The sequence below is a fragment of the Myotis lucifugus genome, unplaced genomic scaffold (assembly GCF_000147115.1).
Source record: "Myotis lucifugus unplaced genomic scaffold, Myoluc2.0 scaffold_179, whole genome shotgun sequence".
Classification (NCBI taxonomy): domain Eukaryota; kingdom Metazoa; phylum Chordata; class Mammalia; order Chiroptera; family Vespertilionidae; genus Myotis; species Myotis lucifugus.
In genome coordinates, this window is record NW_005871227.1 from 2,696,289 (window position 1) to 2,705,883 (window position 9,595).

The following is a 9,595-nucleotide window of genomic DNA, read 5'->3' on the forward strand; positions in this document are numbered from 1 at the left end:
CTGTCTCCCCTGGAGGATTAAGCAAAAGGCAAATTGATTTGAATCCCTGGCCAAGTGGGGGCAGCCCTGCAGGGTAGGAGGAGCTGTGGGAAGATTTTTGATCAGCATGAGAGTCACCTCAGGAAGGGGAACAGGGAGGAGATGTTTGTTAGGCAGCGTATGGATGGATGGGCAGCCAAATGGCTTGATGAGATAAGAAGGAATAGTTCTGAGGCCACCCACCTCCTCACCTCAAATACAATTTCCCACTCACATGACAGGGCCGGGCTGCTTTCCAGTAGCTTGGTTTCCCAGACTTGATTCCTGAATGGAAAAGGTATGCATGCTAAGACTAGAATTACATTTAAGATATTGATTCAGTTATAAATATAGATGTAGATTGGTATAGCTATAACTATGGATATAGATACTAAAGGTATTGTCTGGTTATCCGTAGACCAGTGGCACATATACACTGGAGTTTGCTGAAATCATTTGGAGTTTTCAATACAGGTATCATATGGATAATGGATATAGGCAGTCCATAAAATGAGCATTCTGAAGAAGCATCTTACATAGGTGTTTAATACCTTTTTAGAGCATAAACATTATAATTCATGATAACTTTTTATTGTCCTTAAATACTAGTATGCCTTGCATGTGGCCAACTAATCTCTTCTTTTTTAAAATTAATTTCAGAGAGAGGAAGGGAGAGGGAGAGAGAGATAGAAACATCAATGATGACAGAGAATCATCAATTGGCTGCCTCCCACACACCCTCTACTAGTATTGGGGATCAAGCCCGCAACCTGGGCATGTGCTCTGACTGGGAATGGAACTGTGACCTCCTGGTTCATGGGTAGATAGATGCTCAATCACTGACCCACAGCACCTGGTCTAATCTCTTCTTCCATCAATGCAGCATACACACACACACACACACACACACACACACACACACACACATCCCATATCTTTAGGTGTACCATTCGTTTCCTTTGAAGCCTTCAATTTACATATATTTAGCTAAAATCTATCTCTAGATAACACATGTCTATTGACCTTAGTGATTCACTTTTCAATTTTATTTAAAAGAAGTCAAGTTTTCTCCCACAAAATGACACATTAGATGCTAACAACACCTCTTAACTCTTTACCAACTAATGTTCCTCTTGGGCTTTACACTACACCCCCCAGTGCACAAGAAAAGACGGGTCTCTCAAATATGGTAAATCACATGAAATTGCCAATTGACCTTTTCTTTTCACTTTCAAACACAATAATTGTATATGGTTCAACTTATTATTGGTAACATGTACAGCCATCTATTACATTCATATATTAAAAGCAGGCTTAATGCGCTAATAATTCCAAGATTATTATTTTTTGTATAAAAGACTGTATTACAGCTAATACATTGCCATTGAGTAGACTTAGAAGAACAGCAATGTAATGTTTACAAGGTGTAGAGTGAGAGGGAGGAAGGAGCTGTTTACTCTCTCAGCTCTGGGAAGGCTGTCCAGAATGCCTAACAAGAATAGCCAGATATTGGGTTTGGAAGAAAGAATACAAGTTTACTAGGGAGACAGTAAAGTAAACTGCATATACAAATGAATTAAAGCATAAAAGGCAGTGAGGTGAAATCAGCAAACGAAGAGCAGTTTAGTTTTGCTGTAGCAAAATGGGCAGGGGTGTGTGTGTGTGTGTGAGCGCGCGCACATGTGCACGCGCTCAGTGTAGAATAGTGGAATATAAAGCTGGAGAAACCATCTAGGTCCTGATTTTGTAATATTTCATATGCCATGTTCTGGAGCTTGGTTTAGTTGGGGCTATAAAAGTATATTTAACTAAGATAGAGATTTTATACAACAGAATGGTCTAATAGGCAGCTCTGTGGAGGCTGGGTTAAAGAGTAAGGAGTTAGAGAAAGAAGGAATCATTACAGAATTTTTGCATGTAATTCACACTACCATTACTTCTTTCCTGGGAAAAACAATAGGGATGGGCAGTAAAAGGCGATGGGTTTAAGTAATTTGCAGAAAGTAAGGTCAGCAGAACTTGATGTGATTGGTTATCAGGAATAAAAATGAGACAGCCGTCCTAGATAAAGCTCTGGCCTGGTTGGAGTGACTCAGCAAAATGGGCTGCTGTTCCTTGAAGTGAGAAACCCAGGGTTGAGGTGGGGTGTTTTTGAAGGGAGGAGCCAGTGTGTTGACAAGGTGATGACATTAAGGTCTTTAGCATCAACGTCCTGAGACCCTCTTTTCTATAACCACAACTCTCCCACAAAGGAATCATTCTGGACAGAGATATTCATCTAGATTTGGATCTTATGATTATAGAGTTTAATAAATATCCCTATTTTGTATGGATCAAAGGAACCTAGGTAGTAAGGTAAGGATTTATTCATAGATTAAAATAAGAAATGTGTGCCGAAATAATCACCGTTGAAATGATCCTCATTCTTTGGAACTTAAACCTGTGTGTTAGCATAAAATGGATTTCTTTCTTATCATTTAAAATAAAAAATACAGTGGGGCCTTGACTTACGAGTTTAATTCGTTCCGTGACGGAGCTCATAACTCAAATTACTCGTATGTCAAATCACTGTGACATTCGCTACGCCAACTAGCGGTGGGGTATCTGAAGCTGGCTCCTAACCCGAATTTTTTTTTTTTTTTTTCACCGGCAGAACTTACTTTATTTTAAAAAATGATGAAACAGGCTGTACATATTTACAGGCGGGGAAGGAGGCACAGGTCCAGCAGCAGGGGCACCGCCACTCACTTCTTGGAAAGTTTGACTTGCTTGTGCTTGGGGGGCGCCCACTTGAGGCAAAGAGAGTCCACTGTTATGGATGGTTTCTTATACTGAGCACTTTTGAGGTGCTCCTCTACTAGCTTGGGTGTGACACAGATGACATGCTGGCCTTTCCAGTACTTGACCATGTTGAGGGACTGTAAGGTGCTGATGATGTCATTCTGAGTGATGCTGGTCATCTGGCTTAGGTCCTTGATGGACAGCGTGCCACGGAAATCTCGCAGAATCTCCAGCAGGACCCAAGACCAGTAGCTGCGGTAGCTGAGCTTGCCCAGGTCGGACAGTGGCTTCTCAGGGGAGCCTACTGTGCTCTCTAGCTTGGATAGCTCATAACTGAAAGCAATGAGGAACTTTCCGTAGCCGCGGCGCTGGTAGGGAGGCAGGGTCAGGATGCAGGCCACATTGTTTCCATCTGGAGACTCCTTCTCCTTTGAGAAGTAGCCAACGATGTGGGCCCCCTGCCTGTCCACCTCAGTCAAGATATAAAAGACGAAGGGCTCCACGTCGAAGTACAATGTTTTGTGGTCCAGGAAAAGCTTGGCCAGAAGACCCAGGTTCTGACAGTAAATCTTGTGGTCTTTGCCATCCACCTCGTACACAGAGATGTTGCTCTTGCGGTAGATCTCCTTTCCGGGGGGCTGCCGCCACTGACACTGGCCCAGGTGGAAGCGGTAGCTCTTCTCATACTTCATGTACTTGAGGCAGTACTCGCAGAGCCAGAGCTTGGGCTGCTTCCCATAGTCTTCGGGGAACGGTGAGAAGTACCAGGCATCGATTTCGTAGTTCCCGATGTGGATCTTGTCCACATACTTCACCTTGGTGATCGCCTCGTGTTCTTTCTCCAAAGCTGCTGTTGTAGGGTCCATCTCTGCATAGGTCTTCTGTACATGGTTGATCTCATCATGCTTGCGCTTTTGGTTTCGAGTGATCTTGCGTTCAGGCTGCTCGGCCAGCTCGCTCAGGTACTTCTCCGAGTTCTTCTGCACAGCATCCTTCACGGTCTTGGTCAGTGCCAGCCGGTTCTTGTCTACCCATTCGTCTAGCCGCCGGTTAAAGCCCACATAGTGCACATAGAATTCCTCTCGGCCCTCCTGGTCATTCACTCGAGACTGGATCACTTCAGCAGAATGCCAGGTGCTGTCCGGCCGCCGGCACAGGTAAGTCTCTCCGATCTCCACAGTGACTTCCGGCTCGCCGCGCGCGGGGGTCGGTGGAGAGAGGCGGCCCGGGGATGGGGCGGCCCCCTCAACCGCCGCATTCTCCCCGGCCCGGGCTCGCCCTCCCCCGCGACCCCTGAAGTCGCGGCCGCAACCGCTGCAGCCGCCCCCGGGGCCGCCATCGCTGTGGTGGAAATCCGAGCCGAATTTTTTTGAGCTTGCAACTCAAAGCAAAAAATCGGCCGAGAGACGGCTAGGATCTCAAAAAAACTCGTTAGTCGGGACACTCATAAGTCAAGGCCCCGCTGTATTTTGTTCTTTTTGGATGCAGAGAATGAGTGGGTTAGTTCAAGCTGTTGGAAAGTTGGATGGATAATCTAACAGTTGCATTATTAAAATGTTTCAAGATGACGGGGATATTGACATGTAAGGGGGAGAAGATGGAGGACAGCTAATATTCATTAGGTACCCACTGTAAATCTTCAACAATTTTAGAAAACTCACCTAAATTCAAAAAGAACATACTAAAAATTATTATACTCATTGTACATATCTAAACAAAACTGTAGAAAACCATTTTTAAAGTGCTTTCAGAGTTTAACTGACATTTGTTATGTTTTACCTGTCAGGTGCTTAATGTGCTATGGTAGGCAGGCTCTGAAATAGAACAGTAGTCCCCATCCCTAGGGAATGCATGCTCTGTGTGGTCTCCTCCCCATGAGTGGGACCCAGACTTAGTGATTGTTCCCTTGAATTGAATATAGAGGAAGTGCTGTTATGTCACACCTGGGATGGGGTTATATGAAGACTATCGCTTCTACCGAGGGCACTCCATGCACGCCCTTCCTCACTCTTTGGGCCCTTCTTTCTCCCTTGGATTATTCACTCTGGGAGAAATGAGTGGCCCTGTTGTGAGTTGCTCTCTGGCAAAATCCATATGAGGAGAAACTGAGGTTGCATTCTAGCAGTCAGCAAGGGAAGAAGTCTTGCCAACAGCCTCATGTGTACAGCGGACTCTCTAGTCCCACACAAGCCCTCAGATGATTGTAACCATCGCCCACAGCTTAACTCCAACCTCATGAGTGATCCTGAGCCAGCATTGCTCATCTAAGCAAGTCCTGGATTTCTGACACAAGGTGAAATAAATGTTTGCAGCTGTTTAAGCGGCTAAGTTTTGGAATCATTTGTTAGGCAGCAGTAAATCTCTAATACGCATGAATGCATTCATTTTGTGCTCATAAAAGTCTGTTAGAGATAGTAACATTCCCATTTCATAGAAGTGACTGAGACCCACAGAGGCAAAACCATTATTGAGATTCGAGCCCTACCCAGTCTGGCTCCTAATTCTTCCCAGGACACCCAAATGCCTGCTGGGAATGTAGGGGTCTCCACAGCTAACAGCGGTGATTCTGACGGCTGTGAACACCTATGTCCTTGGTTTTATTTCTGACTGTTTCCTGATCACACAGACAATTCAGTTAAGACGAGGTACTAATATGCTGTACAGATGCTTCCAGCGACCTGCTGCTTGGGCAGCAGCTGGGAACGACTAACTTTCCCAGCAAGCCCTGATTAGCATTTTGATCTTGACAAGCACTTTTCTCTCTGAATGCCAACGCAGAAGTGACTGTTGTCACTGCCAGGCCGTAGGCTTCTACTGTGCACCTACTCTGTGGACCGCCTCTGCTTACTGAACCCCCCTCCCCACCCCCATCTGCTGCTGCTTGTGCAACCGGGAGCCCGTCCCCCTGATTTGCAGCCGTGGGCACCCTTTGGTGGGAAGTAATCCCGTGCAGCGTGTGCACGTTATGAATTTGGAAAGTATCTTGGATTGGAACTGGTATTGTTGAGTCCCTTTCTATGTGCTTGGTACTCATGATACAGTAGCTTATTTAATATCCACCTGACAAAGTGTGTGAGGGTTACTTCACTACTTTGTCCCAATGAGTTGGAGAGAGTCACTTTTGCCTGTAAGGACTGATCTAAGTTTAAATGACGCATCTCTAAGATGGGAAGAAATAACCCCATTTATTACTATTTTCCTGGGACCTGTGAAATGTTAACAGTGCACAGCACTGTGCCAACATGCCGTGTGTACTCAATGCAAGCTTTGTTTTCCTCCATTCCCTTTAACAGATGATAAGAAGTGGTCAACTTATTTGTCCTAATGCAAAACTCATTGATATTTTACCTCCTTTCAAGGCCTTAGAACCCCTTAAAAAATTGCAATTTCAAAGAATGCCTATAAATTCTACAGTGGGGCCTTGACTTACGAGTTTAATTCGTTCCAAGACCGAGCTCCTTAAGGAGCTCATTAAGGAGCTTGTAAACTCAAATTACTCTGTCAACTCAATGCAAAAAATCGGCAGAGAGACAGCTGGTATCTCAAAAAACTCGTTAGTCGGGACACTCGTAAGTCAAGGCCCCACTGTATTTGGGTTATGAGGAGCCCGATTTGCCTTCCTATATGTAATTTGGTTTAACTGCTAAGTGAGCCTTACCAAAATGTGTACTTGGGGGTGTAGCATACTGAGCTACTGCTGTTGGTGAAGGGCCTTGAGGAAAGTGTGTGGAAGGGCCGTGATCCCAAGGCTGCCCTTTAACACAGACCTCTCTTGTCTCTGAGCGGTATCATAGCTGCAAGTTATTGATACCTCACTATGTCCTGGAGACTTTATCTCCAGTTCTCACATCAGCTCTTCCAGATAACATATAGTTTCTCTGTCTACAAAATGAAGATGAGGATTCAGATAAATGTCCCAAAGTCATAGACAATTGGTTGTTCTTAGGACATGTTTTTCTGCCCTGGCCAGTATGGCTCAGTGGATAGAACGTCAACCTGCAGACCAAAGGGTCCCGGGTTCTAATCCAGTCAAGGGCACACACCTCGGTTGCAGGCTCCTCCCCAGCCAGGGACCTGGTCAGGGCACGTGCAGGAGGCAACCAAATGATTGTGTTTCTCTCACATCGATATTTCTCTCTGTCTTTCCCTCTCTCTTCCACTCTCTCTATAAATCAATGGAAAAATATCCTTGGGAAAGGATTAAAAAATAATAATAATAAAATAGCTTTACCTTTCCTCATCCCCAACACAGAATCCTGCTCACTAAATCTGGTTATTATTATTACTGCTAATAATAATAATTAGAAAAGATAAAGTCAGAACAGAGAAAGTAATGAAAAAAAATAAAACCAAGAGGAAACTATTTCAATAAAATGAAAGGATAAATAAAAGTGTTCTGCTCATGAGTGAATTTGACAGAGGAGTTCCAGGAAAAAGAATGAACCCAGTTGCATAGGGTTTAGGTAGTAAAAATAGTGCACAATCATAGTGCTCACTATGTGGTAGATACTTTCCCATTAGGGTTGTTTGCAAGGACTGTGAGAGATAATCTGTCCTAAGTAGTGTCTTTACATCTAATTTTCAAATGAAGCATCTAAGGTTAAGAGAAGCTAAATAACTTGCCAAAGACACACAATGAGAAATCAAAGGGACATAGATTTGCCAAGGAGTTTGATTTATGAGCCATTATCTTAATCACTCAACAATATTGACACCTGTGAAATGCTGATGTTTCTTATCCAGGAATGTTTTAAGAATATAATGGGTTAGGATTTGATGTTAAAGTTATGACAGATAAAGATAAGGAAGCTTTATAAAAGATGAAGCGGAAGGCTTTACTACATAATCAAAACTGTATACATAAACAGGGCATTGAGTATTTGTGGAAAAAATTACACATTTTTTTTTCACAAATGAGAAATAGTGGTGAACTATCTTTAATAGAGCGTGCCAATACAAGAGAATACTTTGGCTGAATAGTTGGGGACACAATATCTTATTTCAGGAGGAAACATGGTTCCTTAAAAATTAATGGATTATATTACATATCATAATGAATTAATGATCAGCACATTGTGGGTTCAAGGCTATTGTATTTTCCCCCCAAAGATTGCAGTATTTTTTAGTCAAATCCAGCACTAATTTAATCAACTGAATTGGTTAGTAACAATGGAGTAGTATATATACTCAAGATCAAAAGAGATGATAAATGTAATCTGATCATGGCTTGAAGCAATATTGAAAGTGGTTCTGCTCTGAATGTTTACAATTATTCTTCATTGAACACAGGTAGTATTGGTTGGGTAACTATGCCAATGGCTTCTGCTTTGCTAATTATCTAAATTATAGATATTCAGTTGCTATAAACTTGTGGCTGGGAATGGCTTAAAGTTACCATCTTAAGCTAGTATGCTATTGTAGAAATTATTGTGGATTTGAAATCTTATATATAACTCTACTTTGGCTATCTGTATGGTTTCCAGATACAATACAATGGTTTCCAATTAAATTTCAACCTTCAATAAACATTAGATAGCGTTTTTTGTTTGTTTTTGTATAAGAATATTCAAAATACGGTCTGGGGCAGGATTACACAAGAAATTACTTATCATTTATCCGAAATTCAATCTTAAGTGGGCATCCTCTGTTTTTGTTCGCCAAATGGGAGTTTGAGAAAATTCCTGGACTTAAATGTTTTCAACTAAACGAAGTAGACAAATCACCATTGCCTACTTCACAGATTAAGTAATGGATCAACTTTCAGCAGTCATGTCAGTGGCATTGCCAACCACTTTGAACTTATTTAAAGAAAACCATTGCATTAAATAACACCTTGCTTGCCCTTGAGCATGACATTCTTTGTCCCACTGATATAACCTTCCATCTAATTGGGATAAATGTTTCCACATTGTTCACTCACATATTATTCTTAGATGCATCAAAATGTATAAAAGGATAAAAATGGGGCTGGGAAAATACTCTTTAGCTGTAGCAAATACCAATGCGTCTAAGGGGGATCAAGACAGGTCCAACTATCTCTACTTTGTGACCAAGTTCCTTGCACAGAGGAGTTTGTTCTGTGATGTACAGTTATATCAGTGAAAAATAAATTCATCAACTAAGAGAGATCGTGGGAGATAGTTATTCCATGGTGTGGCTATTAGCAGTTACCTAGTGCATTCAAGCCTATAGACAAAGTGAAAAAATAGTGGTTCCTACACCAGATATGCTGAATTAACTCAGTATTTCTACTAAAGGAGAATAATTTAGAAAACAAAATCAGTCCATTTGAGGCTCCTGAGTCTTCCAAACACAGAAGTGGTAGCAAAAGCTAGCACATTGCTTACACGTTAAGATGAGAGGGAACTGACAGATTCAAATCATCTTTGTGTTCCGATCCAATTGGTCCATATTTACATTAATAGAACCAATGGATGATGCAGATGTCAGCAAAGTATTACATCATCTCTGACATGCATTTCTATTGCAGTGTCATTAGAATCCCGGGTCTGGTCATAATTAAATCCTTTAAAATTCTATCTGCCTGAACTATTTTGCATGAACTTTCGATTTAATGTTAAAGATTTTTTTTGGTGGAAAAATGCTGAAATCAATAAACACTTTGAATATTGAAGAGCAGTAAGAGCCAGATTGGTAATAAGACTTTAAGTTCATTTTCCAGTGGACCTTGCAAAATTTAAATAATTGGATTTTATTGTTCTTTGATGAGTGAATTCTGTGTCTCAAACTTGCCTGTCAGCTGAAATTTATTTTTCAAGTAGGGCAAAAGACCGAA

At 42.0% G+C, this 9,595-nt stretch overlaps 1 pseudogene; it reads right to left on the bottom strand.

Moving 5' to 3' along the window:
- Positions 1–2,645: 2,645 nt before the first annotated feature.
- Positions 2,646–4,138, bottom strand: LOC102427452 (annotated as a pseudogene).
- Between the last annotated feature and the right edge of the window lie 5,457 nt (positions 4,139–9,595).